This window comes from Emys orbicularis, chromosome 2 (assembly GCF_028017835.1).
Source record: "Emys orbicularis isolate rEmyOrb1 chromosome 2, rEmyOrb1.hap1, whole genome shotgun sequence".
NCBI classification, from domain to species: Eukaryota; Metazoa; Chordata; order Testudines; family Emydidae; genus Emys; species Emys orbicularis.
Genome location: NC_088684.1, coordinates 70,826,021 through 70,846,959, shown reverse-complemented (window position 1 = coordinate 70,846,959; position 20,939 = coordinate 70,826,021).

Genomic DNA, 20,939 nt, shown 5'->3' with positions numbered 1-20,939 from the left:
TTTGCCTAAAAAGCAAGTACTGTCCAAACCCAGTCGTAAATTTATTCATAGATCCAGTCAAAGGTGTATTTTAGTCATTTCTGGTTTAAATTGAGATCCCTTCCCTTTATAACTCACTTATCCTCCTCCATTCCCAAGTCAAGGGTCGTATATACTGACCCAATAGCATATCTTGAAAACTAGAGCCAATCAACAATTTTAAGCATCATTTTCGTTTTCAGTGACCCAGAATTAGTAAAGTTTGACTACATTTATTTCAGAAGCATTTTGGCTGTAGAGCAGTGTTACAGACCTCTTGAGAATTACTGAGTGGGCACAAACAAAATAACTTTCACTGGCCTTGGGGTTTTCTGTTTGTTTTGGTTTTTTGGGTATCACAAGATGGACTGTATCATACTTAGCTCATCTATTTGACAAGTGTAATTTACCTTTCAATCAGTGACTCTTTGTAGTATAATAAATATACTGTAGTATATTTTGTAATAATGTTTGGGGATTTGTAACTTCACTATAGTATCTCCTATGACAAGTACACTTGAGAAGCAGGATAAGACCTCTGGCAGTATGTCTACACTGCAAGGGGGAGGTGTGATTGCAGCACAGATAGGCATAGCCAAGCTAGCTTTATAATAATAAATGGAGATCTACCTGTCTCATAGAGCTGGAAGGGACCTTGAAACAGGTCCAAGGTACTGTCTTCCCCCCCCCGATCCTCAAATGGCTCCCTCAATTCACAACCCTGAGTTTAGCAGGCTAATGCTCAAGCCACTGAGCTATCCCTCCCTCCCCCTCTAAAACTGTCTGGAGAATGCGGGCATCGATCCCACTACCTCTCGCATGCGAAGTGAGCACTCTACCATTTGAGCTAATTCCCCTGACAATCTTTTGCTTGAGCTAGCTGCTAAAGATAGCAGTGTAGGTGCAGCAGCATGGGGCTCGCTGCCTGAGTATGTACCTAGGGTCCCTGGTGGACTTGTAATCAGGAGGCTGTGTGTGTTCTGAGTGTTTTGTGAGAACTGTAGATTAGCAAATTGAGTATTAATAAGATGCTATCAGATCTCCGGCAATAACATTTATGGAGAATCAACATTTCTGCTGTATTGTTTGAGAATAATGAGAAGAACATGGTATGCACCTGTAGAGTGGGTATTAATGTAGACAGCAAAGTAAAAAAAACAACTATTAGAGGTTTATTGCAACTTGCTGAAACTAATGACCGTCAGAACAATTAAGAAAAATCTCTGGACTGAATTCAACCAAACTTACTGAATCAAATCAGAAGCTCTTTAAAATCTTGGACATCACAATAAAATAGATAGGAATAATTAATAACTCCATATTGACTCCTACTTTCCATGTACCATTCCCTAAGACAGTGGTTCCCAATCTTGTTCCGCCGCTTCTGCAGGGAAAGCCTCGGGCCGGTTTGTGTACCTGCCGTGTCTGCAGGTTCGGCCAATCGCCGAATTCTTAAGGCAGTGGTTCTCAAACTTGTTCCACCACTTCTGCAGGGAAAACCCCTGGCGGGCCAGGTCGGTTTGTGTACCTGCCGCGCCCGTAGGTTCGGCTGATCGCGGCTCCCAGTGGCCATGGTTCGCTGCTCCAGGCCAATGGGAGCTGCTGGAAGCAGCGTGGGCTGAGGGACGTACTGGCCACCGCTTCCAGCAGTTTCCATTGGCCTGGAGCAGCGAACCGCGGCCACTGGGAGCCGCGATCAGCTGAACCTGCGGGCGCGGCAGGTACACAAACCGACCTGGCCCGCCAGGGGTTTTCCCTGCAGAAGTGGTGGAACAAGTTTGAGAACCACTGCCTTAAGAATTCGGCGATTGGCCGAACCTGCAGACACGGCAGGTACACAAACCGGCCCGAGGCTTTCCCTGCAGAAGCGGCGGAACAAGATTGGGAACCACTACCCTAAGAATTCATCCAATTAAGCACTGTCCCAAAGCTAAATGTCTCTGTGACTCTCCCCGTACCCTTCAGTTCCCTTCCAGACACCAGCCTATTTCCCCAATTAGTATCTTTCACACTATTTCCATATCCAGACAGATTCCCCATATCAGCTGAATTATTCCCAGAGCTGTCTGATACCTTTGATCTGAGCATAATAGGCTACTTACCTGAGTATTATGACTATGTAACTTCATTGACTTCATGGAGGACATCAGATTTAAGATCAGATTCCTGGCCAACCATTCCAGGTTTTCCAAGACACATTCAGATGCTAATATGAAAAACACATCCCAGAACTTTATATAACCCACTGGAAGGATTATCACTTTTTGGATGCTTCTCTTTCCAGTCTTCAGCAGCACCTCCAAAGGCTGTGTTAAACTTTCAGTGTTGTAATGAGCCTTCTAATTAAAACATGAACCAACCTCTGAATGTTATGATGATCTGATCCCACAGCTTCATGCAAGATTTTTTTTTTACATAAACCCTCATAATAAGTAAAAACTTAACCTCATTCAAGTTAGTGTAAATACTTTGCCCTAAATATTAGCACTTGAAATAGTTTTTTAAAGACTTCTGTGTAGTTTCACTGACGGCTAATGATTTTGTAAAGCCACTTAAATATTTGCACAGAATAGCTTTTCATTCTTGGTTTACTAATATCCACGGTCTTAAGTGACATTCACCACACATGTATGTCACATTTGTCTTATTGATTGTGTTCCCTAAAGGTAGCTGGCTAATGTTGTCCATGTAAATAGCTAATGCAACATAAGTAATATGGGTCATAGGTCAATGATTATCAGAACAGGGAACTGAGATATTAAATATTTTAACTAATCCATTAATCTCACACACTCACAGTGATGAATGAGTCTTTGCTCAAATACAGAGTCATAGGGGGGAAAAAATCAACAAACTTTTTTAGAGCAGTAACACACTACAACTATGATCTGAATGTCTGGAAGCAACTACAGTCCCAGATAACTCTTACTTGTCAATTTTAAAGAAATGATGATACCTCTACACTTTGCCAAACACTTTAGTAAATTTAAAACATCTTGGCAAATAGCATGTGAAAATTTCCAACACACATTTTGATTCACCCCCACTGAATACGAGTTGTGGAGTTCACACCACTGTTATAGAGTAGGGAGCAGTGCCAGGAGGGGAATTTCTCCTTCAAGAAGGACATCCCCTCCCTAGCCCCAGCACCCCTCCCCCCTTGGTGAGCTGCAGGGGTACAGGAGGGGGTGGCATAGAGTTACTCCACCATGTCTGTGCCAAGCAGGGAATCCCCTACACTGGAGCATTTGTACCCACTATTTGGTAGCTTTATTCTATCAGGGCATCATGAAGGGCATGCAGCAAACCAGAGAATTGGCTGTTAAATCTTGGGCCCTGCAGTCCAATATAATGGAACTTCACAGGGGGCTCCTAATTTACTGTAAGTATCTTTGACCAAGACATGTTTTAAAAACACGGAGACCCATCTAAATACCTTGAGGAGCTGGCCCTTAGTGCAGTCTGGTGCCTTCTACAGCCAAAGAGGAATTATTTTGCATTTGTTTGCATGAATGTGCCATCACTGTCAGGAATAATTTAGCAGTGTGCAGAGCAGGACTGAACTTTTTCAGAGGCAGAGAAATCTGTTTTCTTAAGTTACAAATAAGCTACTAGCTACAAGAGGCCAGCATCTACTTGCCTGAGTCACACAAGTAAATTGGTGTCACAGCTGAGAATGCCAAGGCACTATCCATTGAGAGACTGCTCTGCTCTGATTAAGGTGTTCTAGCTAGTTTAGTTTAACTGGCACAGCTTTGCAAAATAAAAATAAAATAAAATAAAACAACTTCAATGATGTAAGAGTGTCTGTGTGTTGGACCAGCAGGAATTAGAAGCCCTTGTAGCATATAACTTAATTGTGTGTGGGTGGAGAGAGGAAAATTTGACTTGTTGCAAGCTTTGCTTCACTGTAATTATATTGTTCTGTCATCAGATAATTGGGAGATACAATGACTGCAATCAACTGCAGTTCCTGTTTTCTGGGAAAAGAGTAGACACGTTTTGAAACATTTGTAAAGACAGGTAGGTCGCAACTTCATTTTTTTTTTTTTGTGGTTCCTATTTTTCAGTGTTTTGTATTTCTCTAAGTTCAGTTACTATTACTTGAATGCATTTTCCTCTGATTGTTTAATAACAAATTGTACAGCCCTTTGTCATGTACTATCAGTCTCAACGGCCTTCTGAAATGAACAGAAGTGCAATTTTGTGAAAATATTACTATTGAAAGTGCAACATAGGCATTGGCTTCCCACAAGAGCCACAAGTGGTGACAAAAAAGGTCTGGTGCTTATGATATTTATAATTCTTTTCCAATGAGAAGAGATAATTCAAAGAGACTTCAACTTGTGTTTCTTAAAAATAAAAAATAAAAACAGGAATAATACAGGCTTTTAAGTGTACAATAAATAAATATAAGTTGATTAAGTTTAATTCACTGATTCTTTGAAAGAAATGAATTTGGGATATAAATATAAATTAGTTACTATATATACATAAGAGAGGATACTTTGGACACTGGATTTTGTCATGTTTTAGAGTGGTAGCCGTGTTAGTCTGTATCAGCAAAAACAATGGGGAGTCCTTGTGGCACCTTAGAGACTAACAAATGTATTTGGGCATAAGCTTTCATGGGCTAAAACCCATTTCATCAGATGCGTGGAGTGAAAAATACAGTAAGCAGTATATATATAAAAAGATGGGAGTTGCCTTATCAAGTGGGGGGGTCAGTGCTAACGAGGCCAATTCAATTAAGGTGGAAGTGGCCTATTCTCAACAGTTGATTACTTTTGTAGTGCTAACAAGGCCAATGCAATCAAGGTGGATGTCCCCGTTTCCAACATTTGACAAGAAAGTGTGAGTATCAGCAGAGGGAAAATTACTTTTTGTAGTGACCCAGCCACTCCATCGAATTAGGCCTGAATAAAGACTGGGAGTGGATGGGAGGCAATTCAGAGCAGTAATCAACTGTGTGCAGGTGGTCAGTCCATACCAGTGGCAGTCCAGGGCAATGGTCAGAGTTCTCAGAGAGATCAGTAGCCAGAAGAGCCAATCCAATGGATCAGGTCAGGAAGGCAAGGTCAAGCAAGGCAGGATCAGGTAGGGAAGGCAAGGCAGTTTGAGTCACAGACCATTGCTTGCTGCTTAGATGGTTTCCTCTTCCTATTGAGGCCTTTATATAGTCCAGGTACCCAATGAGAGTGCTTCCTGTCTATCCAATCAGATGCCTAAGATGTGGCTGCTATAGGCCTATTGGTCTTTAACAATAAGGCTCTTGGTCATGGGCAGCAGTTCATGGCACAGGACGTAAGGATGGTGCCTTCTGACCTGGGTTCAATACCATCTGCTTCTGTGGTGTTTTTATGCCTTCTGTTTCTCACACACTCAGCGCCATCAAAATAATATCCACCCCTCTATTTGCATTTAACCCTCAGCAAAACCCCTCTGCCCACATAGCTCAGTTTCTGATCAGCCTTGCACGTGGTCTGTGTTTTGGGTGGTGGCTCCTATTGTTTCAGCTATCTTACTCCAAAAGGAGCTTAATTGCTTCTTACATTTATCTTGTATAAAGGGCAGCTTTTATGCCCACTAGCTTCAATAAGGTTCTACCCAAGTCCGGCATAGTAATATTTTGTATCTATTGGTTCACCCATCCCTAGTAGTCAATAGAGATTATTTTACTTTGGAATGAACTGCCGCTTCCAACATTTAAAATGCAGCTGAGCTACTTGAAATTGGCCCTCTTGAAATGCCTTCTACCATTGAACAGAATACCTTTGGCAAGAGAAGGTTATTGTTTTTTTTAAAATGTTTTATTTTTTGCTCTGCAGAGCATAATCCTTGGCATACAGTAAGGAACCCAGAGGATCAAACAAGATATAAATGAAAGCAATTATTCTGGATGTTGTGCAATTTAGTAGAATCAACACTTTAAACTAACCTTTTATTTTAATGCAGCATAAGTAAAATGAAAAGAAAATTTACATTTTAGTTCCTGGAATTCTGTCAGATTCCTGGGACGAGCCAAAGCTAGTTTAAATGCCACATTTAAAATAAGATGCGTCTGAAAAAAATCAAGCTAATGTTTTCATGTTGCTTCATGTAATTAATTGGAATAAATTTCATGCCACACATGGGGTTGATTTTAACATACTCCTGAATGGAAACTGAATGACAGAAAGTTTCAGTCGTTTCTCGATAACCTTTTCCGCAATGAATGGTCCCAATAAAGTGCAAATTCCTTCACAGTATTTCATTCTGCCTAAAGGCAGAAAGACTTTAATGAATGACTTTGATTTTCCCTGATCTACATGAAATTGGAGCATGAACTAAGGTAGTGAGTAAGAGGAGAGGAGAGGCTTACTAGGGCTGTTCTTGTGTGTGTGTGTGTGTGTGTGTGTGTGTGTGTGTGTGTGGTAGTTGGCTGGGGAGCCTGCAAGTGCAGGCAGTGATGCCAGCCTGAGCATCAGGATGAGGCAATGCTAGCCCATTACTGAGGACTGTGGAGTACCAGGAGCCAGTGATCAACAAGAATCTTGTCACATCCACAGGAGAGAAAAGAAGGGAGACTGGACTAGCGTGATTCTGTGCTTAACTTTGTGCGCCTAAGTAGTCACCTGGAAGGCTAGACTCCTCACATGTGTGAAGTTATTCTCACACAAAGTCCAAGGTTTAGAACTGTTGTATCTGCTTCCTTTATTGACTTAATCACATATGAAATTCATTTCAGTTCATGTAAAGTTGCACGGCTGGAACTTTTCTTTCAAACCAATAACACTCTTTGCAAAGACTATATGATGTTGAAACACGGAGCAGGCAGATTTTAAGGATATATATCAGGTTGCTAGGATTAGACAAAGTGGCCATGCAAATAAAATTATGAAATTTGAGCATGGGAGTGACTCTGTGGTAAGCCTTTGAGCATACCCAGTTTGAACGAGATCTTTCCAGAAGCCTAAGCAGAGTCAGACTGAGTTGGGAACAAATAAGATGCTTATTCAGTGAAACTGAAAGGTAGCAAATTTAAAACTGATAGGAGGAAATACTTCTCGCAGTGAACAATTAGCTTGTGGACTCACTGTCATAAGGTATCGTTGAGGCCAAAAGCTTAGCAGGGTTCCAGAAACAGCTGGAGATTTATATGGCTAATAAGACCATCCAGAGCTGCAATAGTAAGGCTATATATATTTAAAAAAAAAGACACCAAGAAGTTTAGAGTGGGACATAATCCTCATGCTTCAGGCATAAGTCAACCTTTAATTATCAGGGGGATATGAAGACACTTCCCCTGTGGTCATTCCATATTATTCCAGGTTATTCTGACTGGTGTAGACTGCTAGTACTGGCCACTTGTGGAGACAGGATCTGGATTACACAGATCATTGGTCTGATTCCGTATGGCAATATCTGTGTTCCTAGGAAAGTGCTTTGCCGTCTTTCCATCCCAGTTCCTCACAAAACATCACTCAGACCATAAGAGTAATCACTATCGTGGTGTTAATTAAGACTAGATTGAGTTCTTTCATGTATTTATAACGTTTCTGTTCATTCTTCACTCTAATGCCAACTTTACCCAAAAGGACTGTTAATCTTTTAGAAAAGGCAAATAAAGACATGTTTCCAATTTTTAAGTTATACTCATTCTTCCTTATTTTTTAAATTGGGATCAGCCAGGGTTATGCTGTCTCCTCCTTATGCAGTGTCATAAGTCATAAGTGTCTGGCAATTTTTGATGCTTGCTTGAACCAAAGCTTTTGAGGTTCACCGATCACTTGCTGTGACAGCTCTTAAGCATTATTACTCAATAAGGGAAAACATTAGAAATTAATGCAAATTATTTTATGCTTATTTACCAGCTTGGCATAGCCACATATAACTCAAAGGCAAGCAAGATGACGCTATCCCTTTATTTGCTATGAACGATGATCAGAGAATGCGAATCCTGCAGCCCTAGTGGAGGAAAATAAACATTGCAGAGTAACTTGCATTACTTAGAATGAACAATAAGCCAAGTTTTTGTTGTTGTTTTTTGCTTTCTCCCCTGGCCTTTTTATCAACTCTAATATCTCTGAAAGCCATTTGATAAATGAGCCTGCCTTCACTTCTCTCTATTAGTCAGTGATGTGCCAGCTTCAAGATAGCGGAATTCACAAATCCCTCTCAGAAATACCCTCTTCACACTAGTAAGCCTGACAGCTAATTATCTGCAAGAAATTAAAACAAGTGTTTTGCCTAACAGGTACTTTACATCCAATATGATTTTATGTCCAGTTCAAAAAGCTTTTTCATTTCATTTTTGGAATTTGTTTTGTCTGAACAGTTTACATACTGAGAAGAAGAAACCCAAATACAGCAAAATTGAATGATCTAGAATCCAGCGCAGCCTTAGTACAATTTTTACAAGTATTTTAAAGAGCACTTTTCCTTTTATTTGTTCTATCCACCTTCATTTTTGGTAAATGCTATGGATTACCTCATACTAACAGACAGAACCCAGGCAGCACTGGCTATACCTGGCTTACCATCCATCAAAAAGCCATTCTATCACAAATGCTACCTTTTTCCTCCCAATATTTCAGGAGTTACCTGGACATCATCTTTGACTCCAATCTCTTTTTAGATCTGCCAAACCAGGCTGTATCCATATCTTACCATTTCTTCACAACATTATCCAAATCTTGCCTTCTCTCTCCGTCCACACTGTCAGAACCCTTCCCCAAGCTCTTATCTCCTGTCTTCTCTACTGAAACTTGCTCCTCTCCTGACTTGCTTCCTGTCACTTAACTTGCCCACTCAATTCCATCCAAAATACTTTTCTAAGGCCAGTTTTCAGGGTCCTCATTTTGAACATATCTTTCCATTCTCCAAATCCCTAATCTGGCTGCCCCTTTCACAATGCATCAGACCAAAGCTTTTGTTTTAAGGCCACTCACAACTTGACTCCATCCTACGTAACCTCGTTTCTTATTGAATTGTAACTTGCTCTCAATTTAGCCAACACCATACTCTCCACCATCCATTTCCCATCACTGCCTTTCTACCTTCTTCCATGTTGCCCCCATGCATTGTATGAGCTCCCAAATCAATTCACAAAACCTATTCTCCATCAAATCTCTCAGGACTAAGCTGATCATCTCATAACCATCTTTACCAAGATGTCAGGAGAAAACGCCTACAGACAACAGCCGAATAAGTAATATTACTGAAGACTGTCAAGTTTATTAATTTTCATGTATTCCACCAACCTTTTCCTCCCTATCACAAAAAAGATTTTGAAAACAGCAGTCTATGCACATAGCAAATCTACATAGTCATGTGATCCTGTTCTTGCTGCCTTAGTATTTTCTTCGTCGGCTATGTGCAACAACCAACTGTTACATCTTCAGTTTGTATGTTTCTTAAGGCAGAGACTATTATATGTTTGCACAGCACCGACCACAGTGGAGCCCCAATCTGATTGGGGCTGTTGGCCACTACTGTAATAAAAATAATAATTTTGGTCATTAGACATCCTTCAGAACTCCATTAGTGAAGAGTAAGCTTTAGACCTCTTCATGCTCAGTCCTGAAAAGTTATCCTCACCTTATTTAGGCCTGTGCTTTAGAAGGGAATTACATGCATGTCATGTGGTCTAGAGAGTCCGATCATCTGGTTTCTATTCCCCACTTTTTTTACCTTGACTTTAGGGGTAATTTATCCTTTTAATATCTTACAGGTATTAGAGTAGATCTGGTCAAAAGAATTTCAGCAAAACTTTTTGCTGTAGAAAAATGCTGTTTTGTCAAAACCTAAATGTTTCCCTGGAATGTATTGGTTTCAATGAAAATTTCATCAGGATGGTTTCTCAGGTCCAGGATGGAATTTCTAGTCAAAACCTGGATTTGGCCCAAACAAATTGCTTTGTAAGTTAAATTGAGAGGGAGAGCAATTAACAAATATTGTGATTATCAGTTGTTCTACAGTGAAGTGCTCCTGATGATTGTTGTTCTTGTCATAAAATGCTCTACTGAATATGCATTTTAATTATTTTCAGACTTGCAACAAGAATATCTTATTTTAGAAAACTGCTTAGTTATATTATGGGCTGTAAATCTGTATATCCCAATGAAGAAGATTAAACAACACGGAGCGAGAGATGTAACATCTTGTGGTAAGCAAGGTAAAATCAGAGTCCTAGAATCAAAGCAAAGCAAATATAAAAAACACAATATAGATTACATCAGAAACACAGACCTAAAATTTTCAGTGGAACAATTTTCTATTGAAAAATGCCACATCATCAGAATCCAAGTGTTTCATGGTGGTTGATTTCATGAAATTTGATAAACAATTACTGAAACAATTTGAATCAAAATGGAGTATTGTGGTTTGATTTTTCTCATTTCATTCCAACTTTTAATTTTATAAAATATTATAAATATATATTATAAAGTTTCAACATTATCAAAATGTTTTGATAAAGTCATTTCAATATTTCCATATCAACATATTTTGGAATTTCTGTTTCTCAGTAAAATTTAAAATGTCAACTGTCCATTCTGCTTTGGGACACAGGGAAATGTTGAAATGTCAGAATTTCCCTTAGGACAGAAATTCTGTATTCTGACCAGCTCTAGAAACATAAAAGAACATATTAAATGGGAAGAATTCTAACCACACAACAGCACACACCAAACCTGAGTCAGGACCTAAACCAACCCCTTATCTAGGATTTTGCTTTCCTGATAAGTCCAAAATAATGAACAGAACATAAACCCCAGCCTAAGCATCCCACCCCCCCCCCCCCCCAAGTTTGGCCATTTCTAGGATTCAACTTGACTCCCCTCAGTCTCTGTTCTTTTCACATTGTGTCTCTGCAGAGAGAGACACTGACGCCTGCCTCATATCCCGAGTGTATCCTAAGCACACCTACCATGAGTCAACAGAACTTCAGCGGCATTGCAGTTTTTTTCTCTTAAAGGCTCAGAGGAGTCCTGCCACAGTTTCAAAAAATCTAGACAACTTCTAACAGACTTTGCAAGATCTTAAGGAGAAATGGAGATCAGGTTAAAATACAGTTTCATAGTCTATCTGCAATATCACCCACAGCTGAAGAACTAAAAGTGCATCACATCAGCAAATGGCATACCTAAGGGAGGATAAGAGAATATAAGAAAGATTTAATGTTTTCTTTCCCTATTGCAGTAATCCTCATCTCTAAGGGAAAAAAGAGCAACAACAACATTGGTATGTTATACTATGACACAAATGTAGCATTTCCATTTAAGGGTTCTTCATCAGTGCTACAATTCCCTCTTCACAAATGGCCTACCTCTAAACTTGTTTCTTCTTTCTTTTCTTTTTTTTAAGTGAACATCATATAACAGTATAATATTAAATGCATCACAAATAATGAGAAAAGTTAATGGAAACTTCTGGCTGGCTTTTTTTCTGTATGGAAAGACATCTACAAGCCAGCGTCTCCCTCTGGTTAATGGGATACATTCGTAAATATTCAGAAGATGTTCATGGCTAATATATGCTGGAGGCTTCAGATTGGAATTCATAATGAGATCTGCCAGACTGTTCCTAAGTCATTCATCAAAGACATTTGGCAGCTGGCATGATAGTACACAAATGGAACCAGGCACATGCATATGTCTTTATGCGGGATAGCAAAGGAGCTGAGGAGTGGGAAACTACACATATCTTCACCCTCAGGAGGCAATGGAGAGCTCAAGACAAAGTAGTAATATTTATGTAATTACACTAAAAGAACAGAAGTACTTGCGGCACCTTAGAGACTAACAAATTAATTTGAGCATAAGCTTTCGTGGGCTACAGCCCACTTCATCAGATGCATAGACTGGAACATATAGTAAGAAGATATATATATACATACAGAGAACATGAAAAGGTGGAAGTTGCCATACCAACTCTAAGAGGCTAATTAATTAAGATGGGCTATTATCAGCAGGAGAAAAAAAAACCTTTTGTAGTGATAATCAAGATGGCCCATTTCAGACAGTTGTCAAGAAGGTGTGAGGATACTTAACATGGGGAAATAGATGCAATTTGTGTAATGATCCAGCCACTCCCAGTCTCTATTCAAGCCCAAGTTAATGGTATCTAGTTTGTAAATTAATTCCAGTTCAGCAGTTTCTCTTTGGAGTCTGTTTTTGAAGCTTTTCTGTTGCAAAATTGCCACCTTTAAGTCTGTTACTGAGTGACCAGAGAGATTGAAGTGTTTTCCTACTGGTTTTTGAATGTTATGATTCCTGATGTCAGATTTGTGTCCATTTATTCTTTTGCATAGAGACTGTCTGGTTTGGCCAATGTACATGGCAGAGGGGCATTGCTGGCACATGATGGCATATATCATATTGGTAGATGTGCAGGTGAACGAGCCCCTGATGGTGTGGCTGATGTGATGTGACCTAATCCCATTCTATGCATCTGATGAAGTGGGCTGTAGCCCACGAAAGCTTATGCTCAAATAAATTTGTTAGTCTCTAAGGTGCCACAAGTACTCCTGTTCTTTTTGCGGATACAGACTAACACAGCTGCTACTCTGAAACCTGTAATTACACTGTGATTATGAATATAAGGGCTAGTCTACACTTACCGGGTAGTTCGACGGCTGCGGATCGAAGTTCCGAGTTCGATTTATCGCGTCTGGTGTGGACGCGATAAATCGAACCAGGAAGTGATCCCCGTCGACTGCGGTACTCCAGCTAGACGAGAGGAGTACCGCGAAGTTGACGGGGGAGCCTGCCTGCCGCGTGTGGACCGCGTCTGAACCGCGGTAAGTTCGAAGTAAGGTATGTCGAATTCAGCTACGTTATTCACGTAGCTGAATTTGCGTACCTTACTTCGACTTGGGGGGTAAGTGTAGACCAAGCCTAAGAATGGCCATACTGGGTCCATCTAGCCCAGTATCCTGTCTTCCAATGCCAGATGCTTCAAAGGAAATAAACAGAACATGGCAATTATAAAAGCAATTCATTCCCTGTTGTCCAGTCCCAGCATCCGTCAGGCTTAGGGACACCTAGAGCATGGGGTTACATCCTCATGAGAGAACATGTTTGAAACGAGAGCTCATCCCTAAATAAAAATAATATTTTTTGGTAATGTTTTCCTGAAAACAAATTTCTTCAATTTTGACAACTGTAGCGTAAAAACATGTTATCAGGACTTGGCCCCTGGATATTAGATATCTAAAACACAGGGGCAGGTGACAGTGAAGTGGTTACAGTAAGTCTTGATGTATTAGAAAGTAAAATATTCAGTGCTGATCAGAACAGAATGCTAGTAGGTGCTTAACAAAAAAAAATCAGAAATACAATGTGAACATACACTTGATTGCATTGGCATGAATACTGAACATTATTTCTATTCCAGTAGCACCCAGGAACCCCAATCAAGCACCAGGTACCCATTGTGCTAGCCACTGTACAGGCAAGTAACAGAAGACAACGCTTGTATTAAAGAACTTGCAGTCTAGGTGTCGGACCATAGCTAGCAGGTAGATGAGACTTACAATGTGAGGGGGCAGGAAGACAAATCTCAACTTGCCACTTGTCTACCATATACCAGACTGCACTGATCAGCATCACTCATTATTGGAAGCATGTCTATTTTATATTGAAATATACTGACTGAGTGAACTTGTTAAGTTTTCCCGTTGCTGTGAAATGTGTTATTTCTTCCTAGGCAGTATCTGACTGCAGGAGTCGCCACCTAAGAAGACATAGGGAGCTAGTTCAATGGAGCTCAACTCTGAAAAAGTGCTTTTCTTGCAAAAATGCAGATAGCATTCAAGAGGTACTTTGTTGTTGCAGTTGTATTCTCCTCCATAGGCTGGCAATTACAGTTAATCTGTTCCTATCGTTCTGAAGTTTTAAAGTTTCCTGGTGAGATTTTGATGTTGCGTTTGCATGGCTTTTCCTTCAAGGAAACCTGCTGTTTTATTCTGGTATTTCTATAAGAACCAAGAGCACATGATGCACAGTCTAACTTATTTAATTTTCTCTAATGAGAGTCTTTGTTAATCAAATGCCTAAGCTTCCTATCTCACGCAAGTCCTGCTGCGTTCTGAAACACAGTGTATTTACTAAAGCCCAACAAACTGACAAACAGTGGAATTTGCATAAACATCAGATAGGATCAGGACTTCAATTTTCACTATAAGTCATTTCTAAGTAGGGCTGATTGGGAATTTTGCAATGAAACTTTTTTCCTTGACAAATGCTGATTTGCCACAACTGAAACTTCATGACATGAAGATAGTCAAATATTCCCATTTGGATAATTCTGATACCAGAGTTAACAGAGCTACTTATCAGAAATGTTCCATAGAATTTTTAGTGACCAGAAATGAAAAGGCCCTTGGTTATCCAGCACTTCCAGCAGCAGAAAGCCTCAAACCCCATGCTGTGTCAAGGGATTACCAGTGGCTCGGAGTATTGACCAAGCATGGCCTTGCCCAGTTTGAGATCTGACAAAAATCACAACCTCATGTGGAAGGCTGCAAAACATTTTAAAATATTGTAAGTTTATCCAATGGCTAATAAGAGGGAACACTATTGACATTAGGTACTAGTAGCATTAATCCACAATTTGGAAAGCATAGAATGTTTGTTATGTACCCACGCAGCTGAATATTTCTAAAGTGATGTGCTGTACTCCTGTCTTTTTATATACACATTATAAGATCTGATTTCTCCCCTTGAAACATGTATACTTCTGTACCCATGAATGAGAGTTACATGTGTTCAGCCAAAAGGGAATAGGGATGGTATTTTCAAAAGCATTTAAGTGATTTAGCAGCACAAATTTTCTAAATGTCTTAAATGCTTTTGAAAATCCAAATGATGTTTTGTAAATAAAAATATGCTCAATCACTGAGACTACTCAAGGGATTTAAGTAGTGGCGATGGCATAGCATATCACTAACATTTTTCTAACTCCCCCCCAGCCCCCCAAAAACTTTCTTAGGAGGTGTGGAGCACACAACTGACTTCCCTTACCAGTCTTTGAACTGTTTGCGAGTGAATCTTTAAAACAAAAGTCTCTTTCAACCTTTGCTCTCTTTACTACCATTCTTTTGGCAATAGTAATACACACACCATCTGTAGATCCTGTCTAGACTAAGGGCAGGTCTACACTTAAAATGCTGCAGAGTCATTGTAAAGACACTACAAGGCTGACAGGAGAGCTTCTCGCATCAGTGTAGCTAATCCACCTCCGTGAGAAGCGGGAGAAGCTCTCCTGTCAACATAGCGCTGTCTACATCAGAGGTCTGGTTCATATAACTGCATCGCTCAAAGGTGTGGATTTTATGCACCCTGAGCCATATAGTTATACCTAGTGTAGACCTGGCCTAAGGCTTTGTCTACACAGGAAAGTTTTTCATTAAGGTGTTAATTTAAACCAATATAATGATACTGGTATAACCATGTGTGGACACTCCTATTCCAGTAAACAAGTGCCTTTTTATAATTTAGCATATTTTGCTTGGGAAGGGATTTAAGATAAACCAAAAGAGCCACTCATACCCTGTTAACTATCACATTTTAATTGAGTTGTGTTAAAAATGTGTTAACACCCAGTGTAGATGGTATTTAAACACGTGTTTAATATGTTGGCTAGTTGCTCATAACCAAGTAACTTTCTTTTTTAAATAGAAGCACCATTTTCTGCCTACATTTAGTGCAGAGTGCTGCTTAAAATCATCTTAAACAACACGTTTTCTAACATGTTTGAGAAACACACCTCATTTTTCCTACTCTTGATAGGGCCTTAGGCCTGGTCTACACTACACCTTTAATTCGGATTTAGTGGCTTTAATTCGAATTAACTCTGGAACCGTCCACACAACGAAGCCATTTAATTCGAATTAAAGGGCCCTTTAATTCGATTTCTGTACTCCACCCCGACGAGCGGAGTAGCGCCAAAATCGAATTTGTCAATTCGAATTAGCGTTAGTGTGGCCGCAATTCGATGTTATTGGCCTCCAGGAGCTATCCCACAGTGCACCATTGTGACCGCTCTGGCCAGCAATCTGAACTCGCATGCACTGGCCAGGTGGACAGGAAAAGCCCCGGGAACATTTGAATTTCATTTCCTGTTTGCACAGCGTGGAGAGCACAGGTGACCACAGAGAGCTCATCAGCACAGGTAACCATGCAGGCTGATAATCGAAAAAGAGCACCAGCATGGACCGTACAGGAGGTACTGGATTTGATCTCTATATGGGGAGAGGATTCAGTGCTAGCTGAACTGCGTTCGAAAAGACGAAATGCCAAAACTTATGAAAAAATTTCCAAGGGCATGATGGAGAGAGGCCACAATAGGGACACAGATCAGTGCCGCGTGAAAGTCAAGGAGCTCAGACAAGCCTATCAAAAAGCAAAGGAGGCAAACGGTCGCTCCGGGTCAGAGCCGCGGACATGCCGCTTCTACGCTGAGCTAAATGCATTTCTAGGGGGGGCCGCCACCACTACCCCACCTCTGACTGTGGATTCCGAGCTGGGGATAATCTCATCAGGTACACCTGATGATTCCATGGAAGGGGAAGAGGAGGAGGAGGAGGACGAGCTGGCAGAGAGCACCCAGCTCTCCGTTCTCCCCAACAGCCAGGAACTGTTTCTCACCCTGACTGAAGTACCCTCCCAAGCCTCCCAAGCCAGCACCCAAGACCATGACCCCATGGAAGGGACCTCAGGTGAGTTTACCTTTTAAAATATAAAACATGGTTTAAAAGCAAGCATTTTTAATGATTAATTTGCCCTGAGCACTTGGGATGCATTCGCAGCCAGTACAGCTACTGGAAAAGTCTGTTAACATGTCTGGGGATGGAGCGGAAATCCTCCAGGGACATCTCCATGAAGCTCTCCTGGAGGTACTCCAAAAGCCTTGCCACAAGGTTTCTGGGCAGTGCAGCCTTATTCCGTCCTCCATGGTAGGACACTTGACCACGCCATGCTAGTAGCAAGTAATCTGGTATCATTGCCTGACAGAGCCTGGCAGCGTATGGTCCCGGTGTTTGCTGGCATTCAAGCAACATCCGTTCTTTATCTTGCTGTGTAATCCTCAGGAGAGTGATATCGCTTAGGGTAACCTGGTTGAAATAAGGGAATTTAATTAAGGGGACTGAGGTGGCCGTTCCTACTGGGCTGTTTGCCTGTGGCTGAAAAGAAATCCTTCCCTGCATTTAGCCAAGTGCAAGGGGGGGGGGAGGATTGGCCCAGAGTTTTTCGCGTTTTGCTAGCAGGGATCTTCCCTGATACCAGCCACGCGGTGGGGGGAGGGATAAAGCACTCATCCCAGAGAATTCATGGCGGGTGGGGGGGGGGGGGTGTTAGTTTGGTTCCTGCAGGGATCTTCCCTGATACCAGCCACGCGGTGGGGGGAGGGATAAAGCACTCATCCCAGAGAATTCATGGCGGGTGGGGGGGGGGGGTGTTAGTTTGGTTCCTGCAGGGATCTTCCCTGATACCAGCCACGCGGTGGGGGGAGGGATAAAGCACTCATCCCAGAGAATTCATGGCGGGTGGGGGGGGGGGGTGTTAGTTTGGTTCCTGCAGGGATCTTCCCTGATACCAGCCACGCGGTGGGGGGAGGGATAAAGCACTCATCCCAGAGAATTCATGGCGGGTGGGGGGGGGGGGTGTTAGTTTGGTTCCTGCAGGGATCTTCCCTGATACCAGCCACGCGGTGGGGGGAGGGATAAAGCACTCATCCCAGAGAATTCATGGCGGGTGGGGGGGGGGGTGTTAGTTTGGTTCCTGCAGGGATCTTCCCTGATACCAGCCACGCGGTGGGGGGAGGGATAAAGCACTCATCCCAGAGAATTGGATGGGGGGGGGGGGGTGTTAACCTTCAGCAGCAGAAAACAAGCTAACAGGAAAACTGCAGCACAACGGGCTTTGCTTGGTATGTGGGAAAGCAGGGCGCAGAAGCCTAAAGACAGTGGCTTACCATGGCAGCATGCAAGGTGAATTCTGTTGCCCCGACCTGCGTCTGTGATCTCTAGCAGCAAAGCCACAGGCACTCAATATTAAGAGGCAAAATGCGACCTTGCACAGAAATCACATGTGCTATGTAATGTGAATAGTATACACCGTGAAAGAGTATAAGCATTGTTCTGAAAAATGTATCTTTTAAAAAAATTCTCTCCTTTTTTCACTCCCTCCAGCAGGTGCAAATGTTTCAAGCCTCCCTCCTCCTTCCCGAAGGCTATCCCAGATAAGGCGTCGTAAAAAAAAAACGAGAGAAGAGATGTTTTCCGAAATCATGCAATCCACCAGGAATGAAAGAGCTCATCTGAATGAGTGGAAGGAGACGGTTTGCAAGTATAGGAAAGAAGCCAGTGACCGTGAGGACAGGAGGGACCAACGTGAGGACATGAGGGACCAACGTGAGGACAGAAGGGACCAACGTGAGGAGAGGAGAGACGCTCGAGATGAGAGGTGGCGGCAGGAAGATCAGAGGAGTCGGGAAGCAACGCTGGGGCTGCTGCGTGAGCAAACAGACATGCTCCGGCGTCTGGTGGAGCTTCAGGAACGGCTGCTGGAGAACCGAGTGCCGCTACAGCCCCTGTATAACCCCCCTACCTCCTCACCATGTTCCATAGCCTCCACACCCAGACGTGTAAGAACACGGGGGGGGAGGCTCCATACACCCTCCCATTCCACCCCAGTGGACAGCCCAAGCAAAAGGCTGCCATTTTTTTAACCTTTTTTTACTGGGCTTTTCCTTCCCGCAGATCCTCCTCCCAAACCCCACTCAGGTTCTGTGCCGCTACAGCCCCTGTATAACCCCCCTACCTCCTCACCATTTTCCATAGCCTCCACACCCAGATGTGTAAGAACACGGGGGGGGGAGGCTCCGTACACCCTCCCATTCCACCCCAGTGGACAGCCCAAGCAAAAGGCTGCCATTTTCTTAACCTTTTTTTACTGGGCTTTTCCTTCCCGCTGATCCTCCTCCCAAACCCCACTCAGGTTCTCTCCCTCTTTTTCTAATCAATTCATAAAGAATAAATGATTTTTAAACAATGGTGACTTTATTTCCTTTGAAAGCAAGCTGGGGGAAGGGGGAGGGTGGGTTCCTTACAGAGAATGAGTCAATAAAGGGGGCGGGTTTTCAGGAAGGATAAACAAACATAAATTTCACACTGTAGCCTGGCCAGTCATGAAACTGGTTTTCAAAGCTTCCCTAATGCGCAGCGCTTCATCGTGTGCTCTTCTAATCGCCCTGGTGTCTGGCTGCGAGTAATCAGCAGCCAGGCGATTTGCCTCAGCCTCCCACCCTGCCATAAAGGTCTCCCCCTTGCTCTCACAGAGATTGTGAAGCACACAGCAAGCAGTAATAACAATGGGGATATTGGTTTGGCTGAGGTCTGAGCGAGTCAATAAGGATCGCCAGCGACCTTTTAAACGGCCAAATGCACATTCTACCACCATTCTGCACTTGCTCAGCCTGTAGTTGAACAACTCCTGACTCCTGTCCAGGCTGCCTGTGTATGGCTTCATGAGCCATGGCATTAAGGGGTAGGCTGGGTCCCCAAGAATAACAATTGGCATTTCAACATCCCCCACGGTTATTTTCTGGTCCGGAAAGTAAGTCCCTTGCTGCAGCCGTTTAAACAGATTGGTGTTCCTGAAGACGCGAGCGTCATGAACCCTTCCCGGCCAGCCCACATGGATGTTGGTGAAACGTCCCTTGTGATCCACAAGTGCTTGCAGCACCATTGAGAAGTACCCCTTGCGGTTTATGTACTGGGTACCCTGGTGCTCCGGTGCCAAGATAGGAATATGGGTTCCATCTATTGCCCCACCACAGTTAGGGAATCCCATTGCAGCAAAGCCATCCACTATGACCTGCACATTTCCCAGAGTCACTACCTTTCGTAGCAGCACCTCCGTGATTGCTTTGGCTACTTGCATCACAGCAGCCCCCACAGTAGATTTGCCCACTCCAAATTGATTCCCGACTGACCGGTAGCTGTCTGGCGTTGCAAGCTTCCACAGGGCTATCGCCACTCGCTTCTCAACTGTGAGGGCTGCTCTCATCTTGGTATTCTGGCGCTTCAGGGCAGGGGAAAGCAAGTCACAAAGTTCCATGAAAGTGCCCTTACGCATGCGAAAGTTTCTCAGCCACTGGGAATCGTCCCACACCTGCAACACTATGCGGTCCCACCAGTCTGTGCTTGTTTCCCGGGCCCAGAATCGGCGTTCAAAGCCTATAACCTGGCCCATTAACATCATAATCTCCAAAGCACCGGGGCCCGCGGTCTCAGAGAATTCTGTGTCCGTGTCCATGTCCTCATCACGCTGGTCGCTGCGCTGCAATCGCCGCCTCCTCCTCCTCCTCGCCTCTTTTTTCTGGTCCTGTGTAAGCATAAACTCCACGAGAAAGCGCGAGGTGTTTATAATGTTCAAGACTGCGTTCTGGAGCACAACGGGATCCATGCTTGATGCAGAATGGAGTCTGCAGAGTTCACTCAGGAAAAAAGGCGCGAAATGGTTGTCTGCCGTTGCTTTCAGGGAGGGAGGGGGAGGCTGTACCCAGAACTACCTGCGACAATGTTTTTGGCCCCATCATGCACTGGGGTCTCAACCCAGAATTCCAAGGGGGGTGGAGACTGCGGGAACTATGGGATAGCTATGTAAAAGCTACCCACAATGCAACGCTCTGGAAATCGATGCTACTATGGTAGCTTGGACGCAAACCACCGAATTAATGGTGCCTAGTGTGGCCGAATACATTCGATTTTACAAAATCGGTTTCCTAAATTCGAATTATATAAATTCGAATTAATCCTGTAGTGTAGACATACCCTTAGTGTGCATCCTTTAAGAAGGAAAACAGAGGAAGAAGACCTTGCAATTTTGGGAAGAATCTGCCAAAAAGCATTAAAATGAGATAAATTAGTGTTA